Genomic DNA, 16,283 nt, shown 5'->3' with positions numbered 1-16,283 from the left:
GGTTGCCCGGAACGTAGAAGTGACCATAACTTTCACACTGGTTGCTATCATTCGTTTTATGCGATAGAAAAACTGTTATATTTGTATTGTATTTTATGCTTCTGGCGTTGACTTCTTAGGACCTAACTGTTCGACATGGTGAAACAACGCGCTAGGGTGAAGCCTAGGTTGCCCGGAAAGTAGAAATGACCATAAGATTCACATTGGTTGCAATTATTCGTTTTATGCGATGGAAAAGCTGTGGCATCTTTATTGTATTTTATTCATCTGGGGTTGACTTCTAAGTCCGTAGCTATTAGGTGTGGTGGAGCAACGCCCTAGAGTGACGCCTAGGTTGCCCGGAACGTAGAAATGACCATTACTTTCACAATGTTTGCAATTATTCACTTTATACAATGGAAAAACTTTTGTACTTATATTGTATTTTATTCTTCTGGCGTTGACTTCTTAGGACCTAACTATTCGATCTGGTAGAACACCGCCCTAGAGTGAAGCATAGGTTGCCCGGAACGTAGAACATACCATTACCTTCACACTGGTTGCAATTATTCCTGTAATACGATGGAAAAACTGTTGCATCTTTATTGTGTTTTATGCTTCTGGCGTTGACTTCTAAGGCCCTAACCATTCCATCTGGTGGAGGAACGCCCTAGAGTGAAGTCTGGGCTGCCCGGAACGTAGAAATGACCATAACTTTCACACTGCTTGCTATTATTCGTTTTATACGATGGAAATACTGTTATATTTATATTGTATTTTATGCTTCTGGCGTTGACTTCCGAGGCCCTGTCTATTCGATCTGGTGGAACAACGACCTAGAGTGAAGCCTAGGTTGCCTGGAACGTAGAAATGACCGTTACTTTCACACTGCTTACAGTTATTCCTGTTATACGATGGAAAAGCTTTTGCATCTTTATTGTATTTTATGCTTCTGGCGTTGACTTCTAAGGCCCTAACTACTCGATCTGGTGGAGCATCGCCCTAGAGTGAAGCCTAGGTTGCCCGGAACGTAGAAATGAACATTACATTCACACTGCTTGCAATTATTCGTCTTATACGATGGAAAAGCTGTTGCATTTATATCGTATTTTATTCTTCTGGCGTTGGCTTCTTTGGCCCTAACTATTCGATCTGGTGGAACAACGCCCTAGGGTGAAGCCTAGGTTGCCCGGAACGTAGAAATGACCATAACTTTTACACTGGTAGCAATTGTTCGTTTTATACAGTGGAAAAACCGTTCTATTTATTTTGTGTTTTATGCTTCGGGCGTTGACTTCTAAGGCCCTAACTGTTCGATCTGGTGGAACGACGCCCTAGAGTGAAGCCTAGGTTGCCCGGAAAGTAGAAATGACCATAACATTCACATTGGTTGCAATTATTCGTTTTATGCGATGAAAATGCTGTGGCATCTTTATTGTATGTTATTCATCTGGGGTTGACTTCTAAGTCCGTAGCTATTAGGTGTGGTGGAGCAACGCCCTAGAGTGACGCCTAGGTTGCCCGGAACGTAGAAATGACCATTACTTTCACAATGTTTGCAATTATTCACTTTATACAATGGAAAAACTTTTGTACTTATATTGTATTTTATTCTTCTGGCGTTGACTTCTTAGGACCTAACTATTCGATCTGGTAGAGCACCGCCCTAGAGTGAAGCATAGGTTGCCCGGAACGTAGAACATACCATTACCTTCACACTGGTTGCAATTATTCCTGTAATACGATGGAAAAACTGTTGCATCTTTATTGTGTTTTATGCTTCTGGCGTTGACTTCTAAGGCCCTAACCATTCCATCTGGTGGAGCAACGCCCTAGAGTGAAGTCTGGGCTGCCCGGAACGTAGAAATGACCATAACTTTCACACTGCTTGCTATTATTCGTTTTATACGATGGAAATACTGTTATATTTATATTGTATTTTATGCTTCTGGCGTTGACTTCTGAGGCCGTTGCTATTCGATGTGGTGGAAGAACGCCATAGAGTGAAGCCTAGGTAGCCCGGACCGTAGAAATGTCCATATCTTTCGCACTGTTTGCAATTATTCATTTTATACGATGGCAAAGCTGTTGTACTTATATTGTATTTTATGCTTCTGGCGTTGACTTCTTAGGCCCTAACTATTCGATCTGGTGGAGCAATGCCTCAGAGATAAGTCTAGGATGCCCGAAACGCCGAAATGCTCATTACTATCACGCTTGTTGCAATTATTCCTGTTATACGATGAAAAGACTGCTGTATTTTTATTGTATTCTATGTTCCAGTCGTAGACTTCTAAGGCCGCAGCTATTCGATATGTCGGAGCACAGCCCTAGAGTGAAGCCTAGGTTGCTCGGAATGTGGAAATGACCATAACTTTCACACTGGTTGCAATTATTTGTTTATACGATGGAAAAACTGTTGCATCATTATCGTATTTTATGCTTCTGGCGTTGACCTCTTAGGCCGTAACTATTCGATCTGGTGGAGCAACGCCCTGGAGTGAAACCTAGGTTGCCCGGTACGTAGAAATGACCACTACTATCACACTGGATGCAAATTATTCCTGCTATACGATGGAAAAATTGCTGCATCTTTATTGTATTTTATGCTCCTGGCGTTGACTTCTAAGGCCCTAACTATTCGATCAGGTGGAGCAGCGCCCTAGAGTGAAGCCTAGGTTGCTCGTAATGTAGAAATGACCATAACTTACACACTGGTTGCAATTATTCCTGTTATACGATGGAAAAACTGTTGCATTTTAATTGTATTTTATGCTTTTAGCGATGAATTATAAGTCCCTAGCTATTCGATCTGGAGGAGCAACGCCCTAGAGTGACGCCTAGGTTGCTCGGAACGTAGAAATGACCATTACTTTCACACTGGTTGCAATTATTCGTTTTATACGATGAAAAAACTGTTGTATTTATATTGTATTTTATGCTTCTGGCGTTCACTTCTTAGGCCCTAACTATTCGATCTGGTGGAACAACGTCCTAGGGTGAAGCCTAGGTTGCCCGGAACGTAGAAATGACCATAACTATTACACTAGTAGCAATTATTCGTTTTACAGAATGGAAAAACTGTTCTACTTATATTGCATTTTATGGTTCGGACGTTGACGTCTAAGGCCCTAACTGATCGATCTGGTGGAGCAACGCCCTCGAGTGAAGCCTAGATTGCCCGGAACGTTGAAATGACCATAACTTTCATACTGGTTGCAATTATTCGTTTTATAGGATGAAAAAAATGTTGTATTTATATTGTATTTTATGCTTCTGGCGTTGCCTTCTTAGGCCCTAACCATTCGATCTAGTGGAACAACGCCCAAGAGTGAAGCCTAGGTTGCCTGGAACGTAGAAATGACCATCACTTTCACACGGGTTGCAATTATTGCTGTTATAGGATGGAAAGACTGTTGTATTTTTATTGTGTTTTATACTTCAGGCGTTGACTTCTGAGGCCGTAGCCATTCGATGTGGTCGAAGAACGCCATACTGTGAAGCCTAGGTTGCCCGGAACGTAGAAATGAGCATAAGTTTCATACTGGTTGCAATTATTCGTTTTATACGATGGAAAAACTGTTGTATTTATATTGTATTTTATGCTTCTGGCGTTCACTTCTTAGGCCCTAACTATTCGATCTGGTGGAACAACGCCCTAGGGTGAAGCCTAGGTTGCCCGGAACGTAGAAATGACCATAACTTTTACACTGGTAGCAATTGTTCGTTTTATACAGTGGAAAAACCGTTCTATTTATTTTGTGTTTTATGCTTCGGGCGTTGACTTCTAAGGCCCTAACTGTTCGATCTGGTGGAACGACACCCTAGAGTGAAGCCTAGGTTGCCCGGAACGTAGAAATGACCATAACTTTCACACTGGTTGCTATTATTCGTTTTATACAATGGAAAAACTGATATATTTATATTGTATTTTATGCTTCTGGCGTTGACTTCTGAGGCCGTTGCTATTGGATGTGGTGGAAGAACGCCATAGAGTGAAGCCTAGGTAGCCCGGACCGTAGAAATGTCCATATCTTTCGCACTGTTTGCAATTATTCATTTTATACGATGGCAAAGCTGTTGTATTTATATTGTATTTTATGCTTCTGGCGTTGACTTCTTAGGCCCTAACTATTCGATCTGGTGGAGCAATGCCTCAGAGAAAAGTCTAGGATGCCCGAAACGCCGAAATGCTCATTACTATCACGCTTGTTGCAATTATTCCTGTTATACGATGAAAAGACTGTTGTATTTTTATTGTATTCTATGTTCCAGTCGTAGACTTCTAAGGCCGCAGCTATTCGATATGTCGGAGCACCGCCCTAGAGTGAACCCTAGGTTGCTCGGTACGTAGAAATGACCACTACTTTCACACTGTTTGCAATTATTCATTTAATGCGATGGAAATGCTGTTGTATTTATATCGTATTTTATGCTTCGGGCGTTGACTTCTTAGGCCCTAACATTTCGATCTGGTGGAGCAACGACCTACAGTGTAGCCTAGGTTGCCCGGAACGTAGATATGACCATAACCTTCACACAGGTTGCAATTATTCGTTTTATACGGTGTAAAGGCTGTTGTATTTATTTTGTATTTTATTCTTCTGGTGTTGACTTCTTATTCCCTAACTATTCGATCTGGTGGAACAACGCCGTAGAGTGAAACCTAGGTTGCCCGGAACGTAGAAATGACCATTACTTTCACTCTGTTTGCAATTATTCCTTTTATACGATGGAAAAGCTGTTGTATTTATATCGTATTTTATACTTCTGGCGTTGACTTCTAAGGACCTAACTATTCGATCTGGTGGAGCAACGCCCTAGAGTGAAGCCTAGGTTGCTCGGAATGTGGAAATGACCATAAATTTCACACTGGTTTCAATTATTTGTTTATACGATGGAAAAACTGTTGCATCATTATCGTATTTTATGCTTCTGGCGTTGACTTCTTAGGCCGTATCTATTCGATCTGGTGGAGCAACGCCCTGGAGCGAAACCTAGGTTGCCCGGTACGCAGAAATGACCACTACTATCACACTGGTTGCAAATTATTCCTGCTATACGATGGAAAAACTGTTGCATCTTTATTGTATTTTATGCTTCTGGCGTTGACTTCTAAGGCCCTAACTATTCGATCAGGCGGAGCAGCGCCCTAGAGTGAAGCCTAGGTTGCTCGGAATGTAGAAATGACCATAACCTTCACACTGTTTGCAATTATTCCTTTTATACGATGGAAAAGCTGTTGTATTTATATCGTATTTTATGCTTCTGGCGTTGACTTCTAAGGACCTAACTATTCGATCTGGAGGAGCAACGCCCTAGAGTGACGCCTAGGTTGCTCGGAACGTAGAAATGACCATTACTTTCACACTGGTTGCAATTATTCGTTTTATACGATGGTAAAGCTGTTGTATTTATATCGTATTTTATGCTTCTGATGTTGACCTCTTAGGACATAGCTATTCGATCAGGTGGAGCAACGCCCTGGAGTGAAACCTAGGTTGCCCGGCACGTAGAAATGACCACTACTATCACACTGGTTGCAAATTATTCCTGCTGTACGATGGAAAAACTGTTGCATCTTTATTGTATTTTATGCTTCTGGCGTTGACTTCTAAGGCCCTAACTATTCGATCAGGCGGAGCAACGCCCTAGAGTGACGCCTAGGTTGCCCGGAACGTAGAAATGACCATTACTTTCACAATGTTTGCAATTATTCACTTTATACGATGGAAAAACTTTTGTACTTATATTGTATTTTATTCTTCTGGCGTTGACTTCTTAGGACCTAACTATTCGATCTGGTAGAGCACCGCCCTAGAGTGAAGCATAGGTTGCCCGGAACGTAGAACATACCATTACCTTCACACTGGTTGCAATTATTCCTGTAATACGATGGAAAAACGGTTGCATCTTTATTGTGTTTTATGCTTCTGGCGTTGACTTCTAAGGCCCTAACCATTCCATCTGGTGGAGCAACGCCCTAGAGTGAAGTCTGGGCTGCCCGGAACGTAGAAATGACCATAACTTTCACACTGCTTGTTATTATTCGTTTTATACGATTGAAATACTGTTATATTTATATTGTATTTTATGCTTCTGGCGTTGACTTCCGAGGCCCTGTCTATTCGATCTGGTGGAACAACGACCTAGAGTGAAGCCTAGGTTGCCTGGAACGTAGAAATGAGCGTTACTTTCACACTGCTTACAGTTATTCCTGTTATACGATGGAAAAGCTTTTGCATCTTTATTGTATTTTATGCTTCTGGCGTTGACTTCTAAGGCCCTAACTACTCGATCTGGTGGAGCATCGCCCTAGAGTGAAGCCTAGGTTGCCCGGAACGTAGAAATGAACATTACATTCACACTGCTTGCAATTATTCGTCTTATACGATGGAAAAGCTGTTGCATTTATATCGTATTTTATTCTTCTGGCGTTGGCTTCTTAGGCCCTAACTATTCGATCTGGTGGAACAACGCCCTAGGGTGAAGCCTAGGTTGCCCGGAACGTAGAAATGACCATAACTTTTACACTGGTAGCAATTGTTCGTTTTATACAGTGGAAAAACCGTTCTATTTATTTTGTGTTTTATGCTTCGGGCGTTGACTTCTAAGGCCCTAACTGTTCGATCTGGTGGAACGACGCCCTAGAGTGAAGTCTAGGTTGCCCGGAACGTAGAAATGACCCTAACTTTCACACTGGTTGCTATTATTCGTTTTATACAATGGAAAAACTGTTATATTTATATTGTATTTTATGCTTCTGGCGTTGACTTCTGAGGCCGTTGCTATTCGATGTGGTGGAAGAACGCCATAGAGTGAAGCCTAGGTAGCCCGGACCGTAGAAATGTCCATATCTTTCGCACTGTTTGCAATTATTCATTTTATACGATGGCAAAGCTGTTGTATTTATATTGTATTTTATGCTTCTGGCGTTGACTTCTTAGGCCCTAACTATTCGATCTGGAGGAGCAATGCCTCAGAGAAAAGTCTAGGATGCCCGAAACGCCGAAATGCTCATTACTATCACGCTTGTTGCAATTATTCCTGTTATACGATGAAAAGACTGTTGTATTTTTATTGTATTCTATGTTCCAGTCGTAGACTTCTAAGGCCGCAGCTATTCGATATGTCGGAGCACCGCCCTAGAGTGAACCCTAGGTTGCTCGGTACGTAGAAATGACCACTACTTTCACACTGTTTGCAATTATTCATTTAATGCGATGGAGATGCTGTTGTATTTATATCGTATTTTATGCTTCGGGCGTTGACTTCTTAGGCCCTAACATTTCGATCTGGTGGAGCAACGTCCTACAGTGTAGCCTAGGTTGCCCGGAACGTAGATATGACCATAACCTTCACACAGGTTGCAATTATTCGTTTTATACGGTGTAAAGGCTGTTGTATTTATTTTGTATTTTATTCTTCTGGTGTTGACTTCTTATTCCCTAACTATTCGATCTGGTGGAACAACGCCGTAGAGTGAAACCTAGGTTGCCCGGAACGTAGAAATGACCATTACTTTCACTCTGTTTGCAATTATTCCTTTTATACGATGGAAAAGCTGTTGTATTTATATCGTATTTTATACTTCTGGCGTTGACTTCTAAGGACCTAACTATTCGATCTGGTGGAGCAACGCCCTAGAGTGAAGCCTAGGTTGCTCGGAATGTGGAAATGACCATAACTTTCACACTGGTTGCAATTATTTGTTTATACGATGGAAAAACTGTTGCATCATTATCGTATTTTATGCTTCTGGCGTTGACTTCTTAGGCCGTAACTATTCGATCTGGTGGAGCAACGCCCTGGAGCGAAACCTAGGTTGCCCGGTACGCAGAAATGACCACTACTATCACACTGGTTGCAAATTATTCCTGCTATACGATGGAAAAGCTGTTGCATCTTTATTGTATTTTACGCTTCTGGCGTTGACTTCTAAGGCCCTAACTATTCGATCAGGCGGAGCAACGCCCTAGAGTGAAGCCTAGGTTGCTCGGAATGTAGAAATGACCATAACCTTCACACTGTTTGCAATTATTCCTTTTATACGATGGAAAAGCTGTTGTATTTATATCGTATTTTATGCTTCTGGCGTTGACTTCTAAGGACCTAACTATTCGATCTGGAGGAGCAACGCCCTAGAGTGACGCCTAGGTTGCTCGGAACGTAGAAATGACCCTTACTTTCACACTGGTTGCAATTATTCGTTTTATACGATGGTAAAGCTGTTGTATTTATATCGTATTTTATGCTTCTGATGTTGACCTCTTAGGACATAACTATTCGATCTGGTGGAGCAACGCCCTGGAGTGAAACCTAGGTTGCCCGGCACGTAGAAATGACCACTACTATCACACTGGTTGCAAATTATTCCTGCTGTACGATGGAAAAACTGTAGCATCTTTATTGTATTTTATGCTTCTGGCGTTGACTTCTAAGGCACTAACTATTCAATCTGTTGGAGCAACGCCCTAGAGTGTAGCCTAGGTTGCCCGGATCGTAGAATTGGCCATCACTTTCAAACTGGTTGCAATTATTCCTGTTATATGATGGAAACACTGTTGTATTTTTATTGCATTTTATGCTTCGGGCGTTGACTTCTAAGGCCCTAACTGTTCAATCTGTTGGAGCAACGTCCTAGGGTTGAAGCCTAGGATTCTCGGAAAGTAGGAATGACCATAAGTTTCATACTGGTTGCAATTATTCGTTTTATACGATTGAAAAGCTCTTGTATTTTTATTGTATTTTATGCTTCTGCCGTTGACTTCTAAGGCACTAACTATTCGATCTGGTGGAGCAACGCCTCAGAGTTAAGTCTAGGATGCCCGAAACGTCGAAATGATCGTTACTTTCGCACTGGTTGCAATTAGTCATGCTATACAATGGAAAAACTGTTGGATTTATACTGTATTTTATGCTTCTGGCGTTGACTTCTAAGGCCGTAGCTATTCGATGTGGTGGAGCAACGCCCTAGAGTGAAGCCTAGGTTGCCCGGAACGTAGAAATGCCCATTACTTTCACACTGGTTGAAATTATTCGTTTTATGCGATTGAAAAACTGTTATATTTATATTGTATTTTATGCTTCCGGCGTTGATTTCTTAGGCCCTAACTATTCGATCTGGTGGAACAACGTCCTAGAGAGAGGCCTAGGTTGCCCGGAACGTAGAAACGACCATCACTTCCATACTGGTAGCAATTATTCGTTTTATACGATGGAAAAACTGTTGTATTTATATTGTATTTTATGCTTCTGGCGTTGACTTCTAAGGCACTAACTATTCGATCTGGTGGAGCAACGCCCTAGAGTGAAGCCTAGGTTTCCCGGAAAGTAGAAATGACAATAACTTTCACACTGGTTGCAATTATTCGTTTTATACGATGGAAAAGCTGTTGCATCTTTATTGTATTTTATGCTTCTGCCGTTGGCGTCTAAGGCCGTAGCTATTAGATGTGGTGGAGCAACGCACTAGAGTGACGCCTAGGTTGCCCGGAACGTAGAAATGACCATTACTTTCGCAATGTTTGCAATTATTCGTTTTATACGATGGAAAAACTGTAGTACTTATATCGTATTTTATGCTTCTGGCGTTGACTTCTTATGCCCTAACTATTCCATCTGGTGGAACAACGCCCCAGGGTGGAGCCTAGGTTGCCCGGAACGTAGAAATGACCATAACTTTCATACTGGTTGCAATTATTCGTTTTATACGATGGAAAAACTGTTGTATTTATATTGTATTTTACGCTTCGGGCGTTGACTTCTAAGGCCCTAAATATTCAATCTGTTGGATCAACGCCCTGGGGTGAAGCCTACGTTGCTCGGGAAGTAGAAATGACCATAAGTTTCATACTGGTTGCAAACATTCGTTTTATACAATGGAAAAACTGTTGTATTTATATTGTATTTTATGCTTCTGGCGTTGACTTCAAAGGCCCTAGCTATTCGATCTAGTGGAGCAACGCCCTAGAGTGGAGCCTAGGTTGCCCGGAAAGGAGAAATGACCATCACTTTCAAACAGGTTGCAATTAATCCTGTTATACGGTGGAAAAACTGTTGTATTTTTATTGCATTTTATGCTCCTGGCGTTGACTTCTTAGGCCCTAACTATTCGATCTGGTGGAACAACGGCCTAGAGTGAAGCCTAGGTTGCCCGGTACTTAGAAATAACCATAACTTTCACACTGGCTGCTATTATTCGTTTTATACGATGGAAAAACTGTTATATTTATATTGTATTTAATGCTTCTGGCGTTGACTTCTTAGCCCCTAACTATTCCATCTGGTGGAACAACGCAATAGAGTGAAGCCTAGGTTGCCCGGAACGTAGAATTGGCCATCACTTTCAAACTGGTTGCAATTATTCCTGTCATATGATGGTAACACTGTTGTATTTTTTTTGCATTTTATGGTTCGGGCGTTGACTTCTACGGCCCTAACTATTCAACCTGTTGGAGCAACGCCCTAGGGTGAAGTCTAGGTTGCTCGGAAAGTAGAAATGACCATATGTTTCATACTGGTTGCAAATATTCGTTTTATACGTTGGAAAAACTGTTGTATTTATATTGTATTTTATGCTTCTGGCGTTGACTTCTTAGGCCGTAACTATTCCATCTGGTGGAACAACGCAATAGAGTGAAGCCTAGGTTGCCCGGAACGTAGAATTGGCCATCACATTCAAACTGGTTGCAATTATTCCTGTTATATGATGGAAACACTGTTGTATTTTTATTGCATTTTATGCTTCGGGCGTTGACTTCTAAGGCCGTAACTATTCCATCTGTTGGAGCAACGGCCTAGGGTGAAGCCTAGGTTGCTCGGAAGGTAGAAATGACCATAAGTTTCATACTGGTTGCAAATATTCGTTTTATACAATGGAATAACTGTTGTATTTATATTGTATTTTATGCTTCTGGCGTTGACTTCAAAGGCCCTAGCTATTCGATCCAGTGGAGCAACGCCCTAGAGTGGAGCCTAGGTTGCCCGGAAAGGAGAAATGGCCATCACCTTCAAACAGGTTGCAATTAATCCTGATATACGATGGAAAAACTGTTGTATTTTTATTGCATTTTATGCTTCTGGCGTTGATTTCTTAGGCCCTAACTATTCAATCTGGTGGAACAACACCCTAGAGTGTGCCCTAGGTTGCCCGGAACGTAGAAATGACCATAACTTTCACACTGGTAGCAATTATTCGTTTTACACAATGGAAAAACTGTTCTGTTTATTTTGTATTTTATGCTTCGGGCGTTGACTTCTAAGGCGCTAACTGTTTGATCTGGTGGAGCAACGCCCTAGAGTGAAGCCTAGGTTGCCCGGAACGTAGAAATGACCATAACATTCACACTGGTTGCTATTATTCGTTCTATACGATGGAAAAACTGTTATATTTATATTGTACCTTATGCTTCTGGCGTTGACTTCTTAGGCCCCAACAAATCGATCTGGTGGAACAACGCCCTAGAGTGAAGCCCAGGTTGCCCGGAATATGGAAATGACCATAACTTTCACACTGGTTGCAATTATTCGTTTTATACGATGGAAACACTGTTGTATTTATATCGTATTTTATGCTTCTGGCGTTGACTTCTTAGGCCGTAACTATTCCGTCTGGTGGAGCAACGCCCTGGTGTGAAATCTAGGATGCCCGGAACGTAGAATTGGCCACCACTATCAAACTGGTCGCAATTATTCCTGTTATATTATGGAAACACTGTTGTATTTTTATTGCATTTTATGCTTCGGGCGTTGACTACTAAGGCCCTAACTATTCAATCTGTTGGAGCAACGCCCTAGGGTGAAGCCCAGGTTGCTCGGAAAGTAGAAATGACCACAAGTTTCATACTGGTTGCAATTATTCGTTTTATACGATGGAAAAATTGCTGTATTTACATTGTATTTTATGCTTCTGGCGTTGACTTCTAGGGCACTAACTATTCGATCTGGTGGAGCAACGCCCTAGAGTGAAGCCTAGGTTGCCCGGAACGTAGCATTGGCCACCACTTTCAAACTGGTCGCAATTATTCCTGTTATATGATGGAAACACTGTCGTATTTTTTTTGCATTTTATGGTTCGGGCGTAGACCTCTAAGGCCCTAACTATTCAATCTGTTGGACCAACGCCCTAGGGTGAAGCCTAGGTTGCTCGGAAGGTAGAAGTGACCATAAGTTTCATACTGGTGGCAATTATTCGTTTTATACGATGGAAAACTGTTGTATTTATATTGTATTTGATGCTTCTGGCGTTGACTTCTAAGGCACTAACTATTCGATCTGGTGGAGCAACGCCCTAGAGTGAAGCCTAGGTTGCCCGGAACGTAGAATTGGCCATCACTTTCAAACTGGTTGCAATTATTCCTGTTATATTATGGAAACACTGTTGTATTTTTATTGCATTTTATGCTTCGGGCGTTGACTACTAAGGCCCTAACTATTCAATCTGTTGGAGCAACGCCCTAGGGTCAAGCCCAGGTTGCTCGGAAAGTAGAAATGACCATAAGTTTCATACTGGTTGCAATTATTCGTTTTATACGATGGAAAAATTGTTGTATTTACATTGTATTTTATGCTTCTGGCGTTGACTTCTAAGGACCTAGCTGTTCGATCTAGTGGAGCAACGCCCTAGTGTGAAGCCTAGGTTGCCCGGAAAGGAGAAATGACCATCATGGTTCAAACTGGTTGCAATTATTCGTTTTCTACGATGGATAACTGTTGTATTTATATTGTATTTGATGCTTCTGGCGTTGACTTCTAAGGCACTAACTATTCGATCTGGTGGAGCAACGCCCTAGAGTGAAGCCTAGGTTGCCCGGAACGTAGAATTGGCCACCACTTTCAAACTGGTCGCAATTATTCCTGTTATATTATGGAAACACTGTTGTATTTTTATTGCATTTTATGCTTCGGGCGTTGACTACTAAGGCCCTAACTATTCAATCTGTTGGAGCAACGCCCTAGGGTGAAGCCCAGGTTGCTCGGAAAGTAGAAATGACCACAAGTTTCATACTGGTTGCAATTATTCGTTTTATACGATGGAAAAATTGCTGTATTTACATTGTATTTTATGCTTCTGGCGTTGACTTCTAAGGACCTAGCTGTTCGATCTAGTGGAGCAACGCCCTAGAGTGAAGCCTAGGTTGCCCGGAAAGGAGAAATGACCATCATGGTTCAAACTGGTTGCAATTAATCCTTTTATACGATGGAAAAGCTGTTGTATTTATATCGTATTTTATGCTTCTGGCGATTACTTCTAAGGACCTAACTATTCGATCTGGTGGAGCAACGCCGTAGAGTGAATTCTAGGTTGCTCGGAATGTAGAAATGACCATAGCTTTCACACTGGTTGCAATTATTCGTCTTATACGATGGAAACGCTGTTGTATTTATATCGTATTTTATGCTTCTGGCGTTTACTCCTAAGGACCTAACTATTCGATCTGGTGGAGCAACGCCCTAGAGTGAAGCCTAGGTTGCCCGGGACGCAGAATTGGCCATCACTTTCAAACTGGTTGCAATTATTCCTGTTATATGATGGAAACACTGTTGTATTTTTTTTGCATTTTATGGATCGGGTGTTGACTTCTAAGGCCCTAACTATTCAATCCGTTGGAGCAACGCCATAGCCTGAAGCCTAGGTTGCTCGGAAAGTAGAAATGACCATAAGTTTCATACTGGTTGCAATTAATTGTTTCATACGATGGAAAAACTGTTGTATTTATATTGTATTTTATACTTCTGGCGTTGACTTCTAAGGCACTAACTATTCGATCTGGTGGAGCAGCGCCCTAGAGTGAAGCCTAGGTTGCCCGGAACGTAGAATTGGCCATCACTTTCAAACTGGTCGCAATTATTCCTGCTATGATGGAAACACTGTTGTATTTTTTTTGCATTTTATGGTTCGGGCGTAGACTTCTAAGGCCCTAACTATTCAATCTGTTGGAGCAACTCCCTAGGGTGAAGCTTAGGTTGCTCGGAAAGTAGAAATGACCATAAGTTTCATACTGGTTGCAATTATTCGTTTTATACGACGGAAAAGCTGTTGTATTTATATTGTATTTTATGCTTCTGGCGTTGACTTCTAAGGCACTAACTGTTCGATCTGGTGGAGCAACGCCCTAGAGTGAAGCCTAGGTTGTCCGGGACGTAGAATTGGCCATCACTTTCAAACTGGATGCAATTATTCCTGTTATATTATGGAAACACTGTTGTATTTTTATTGCATTTTATGCTTCGGGCGTTGACTTCTAAGGCCCTAACTATTCAATCTGTTGGAGCAACGCTATAGGGTGAATCCTAGGTTGCTCGGAATGTAGAAATGATCATAACTTTCACACTGGTTGCAATTATTCGTTTTATACGATGGAAACGCTGTTGTATTTATATTGTACTTTATGCCTCAGGCGTTGACTTCTAAGGCCGTAGCTGTTCGATCTAGTGGAGCAACGCCCTAGAGTGAAGCCTAGGTTGCCCGGAAAGGAGAAAAGACCATCACGTTCAAACTGGTTGCAATTAATCCTTTTATACGATGGAAAAGCTGTTGTATTTATATCGTATTTTATGCTTCTGGCGTTTACTTCTAAGGACCTAACTATTCGATCTGGTGGAGCAACGCCCTAGAGTGAAGCCTAGGTTCCTCGGAATGTGGAAATGACCATAACTTTCGCACTGTTTGCAATTATTCGTTTTATACGATGGAAACGCTGTTGTATTTATATTGTATTTTATGCTTCTGGCGTTGACTTCTAAGGCACTAACTATTCGATCTGGTGGAGCAACGCCCTAGAGTGAAGCCTAGGTTTTCCGGGACGTAGAATTGGCGATCACTTTCAAACTGGATGCAATTATTCCTGTTATATTTTGGAAACACTGTTGTATTTTTATTGCATTTTATGCTTCGGGCGTTGACTTCTAAGGCCCTAACTATTCAATCTGTTGGAGCAACGCTATAGGGTGAATCCTAGGTTGCTCGGAAAGTAGAACTGGCCATCACTTTCAAACTGGTCGCAATTATTCCTGCTATATGATGGAAACACTGTTGTATTTTTTTTGCATTTTATGGTTCGGGCGTAGACTTCTAAGGCCCTAACTATTCAATCTGTTGGAGCAACGCCCTAGGGTGAAGCCTAGGTTGCTCGGAAAGTAGAAATGACCATAAGTTTCATACTGGTTGCAATTATTCGTTTTATACGATGGAAAAGCTGTTGTATTTATATTGTATTTTATGCTTCTGGCGTTGACTTCTAAGGCACTAACTATTCGATCTGGTGGAGCAACGCCCTAGAGTGAAGCCTAGGTTGTCCGGGACGTAGAATTGGCCATCACTTTCAAACTGGTTGCAATTATTCCTGTTATATTATGGAGACACTGTTGTATTTTTATTGCATTTTATGCTTCGGGCGTTGACTTCTAAGGCCCTAACTATTCAATCTGTTGGAGCAACGCTCTAGGGTGAAGCCTAGGTTGCTCGGAAAGTAGAAATGACCATAAGTTTCATACTGGTTGCAATTATTTGTTTTATACGATGGAAAAACTGTTGTATTTATATTGTATTTTATGCTTCTGGCGTTGACTTCTAAGGCCCTAGCTGTTCGATCTAGTGGAGCAACACCCTAGAGTGAAGTCTAGGTTGCCCGGAAAGGAGAAATGACCATCACGTTCAAACTGGTTGCAATTAATCCTTTTATACGATGGAAAAGCTGTTGTATTTATATCGTATTTTATGCTTCTGGCGTTTACTTCTAAGGACCTAACTATTCGATCTGGTGGAGCAACGCCCTAGAGTGAATCCTAGGTTGCTCCGAATGTAGAAATGACCATAACTTTCACACTGGTTGCAATTATTCGTTTTATACGATGGAAACGCTGTTGTATTTATATTGTACTTTTTGCCTCTGGCGTTGACTTCTAAGGCCGTAGCTATTAGATGTGGTGGAGCAACGCCCTAGAGTGACGCCTAGGGTGCTCGGAAAGTAGAAATGACCATTACTTTCACACTGGTTGCAATTATTCGTTTTATAGGATGGAAAAGCTGTTGTATTTATAACGTATTTTATGCTTCTGGCGTTTACTTCTAAGGAGCTAACTATTCGATCTGGTGGAGCAACGCCCTAGAGTGAATCCTAGGTTGCTCGGAATGTAGAAATGACCATAACTTTCACACTGGTTGCAATTATTCGTTTTATACGATGGAAACGCTGTTGTATTTATATTGTACTTTATGTCTCTCATGTTGACTTCTAGGGCCGTAGCTCTTAGATGTGGTGGAGCAACGCCCTAGAGTGACGCCTAGGGTGCTCGGAACG

This window comes from Calliopsis andreniformis, unplaced genomic scaffold (genome assembly GCF_051401765.1).
Source record: "Calliopsis andreniformis isolate RMS-2024a unplaced genomic scaffold, iyCalAndr_principal scaffold0002, whole genome shotgun sequence".
NCBI classification, from domain to species: Eukaryota; Metazoa; Arthropoda; class Insecta; order Hymenoptera; family Andrenidae; genus Calliopsis; species Calliopsis andreniformis.
Note: the sequence above shows the minus strand (reverse complement) of the source record.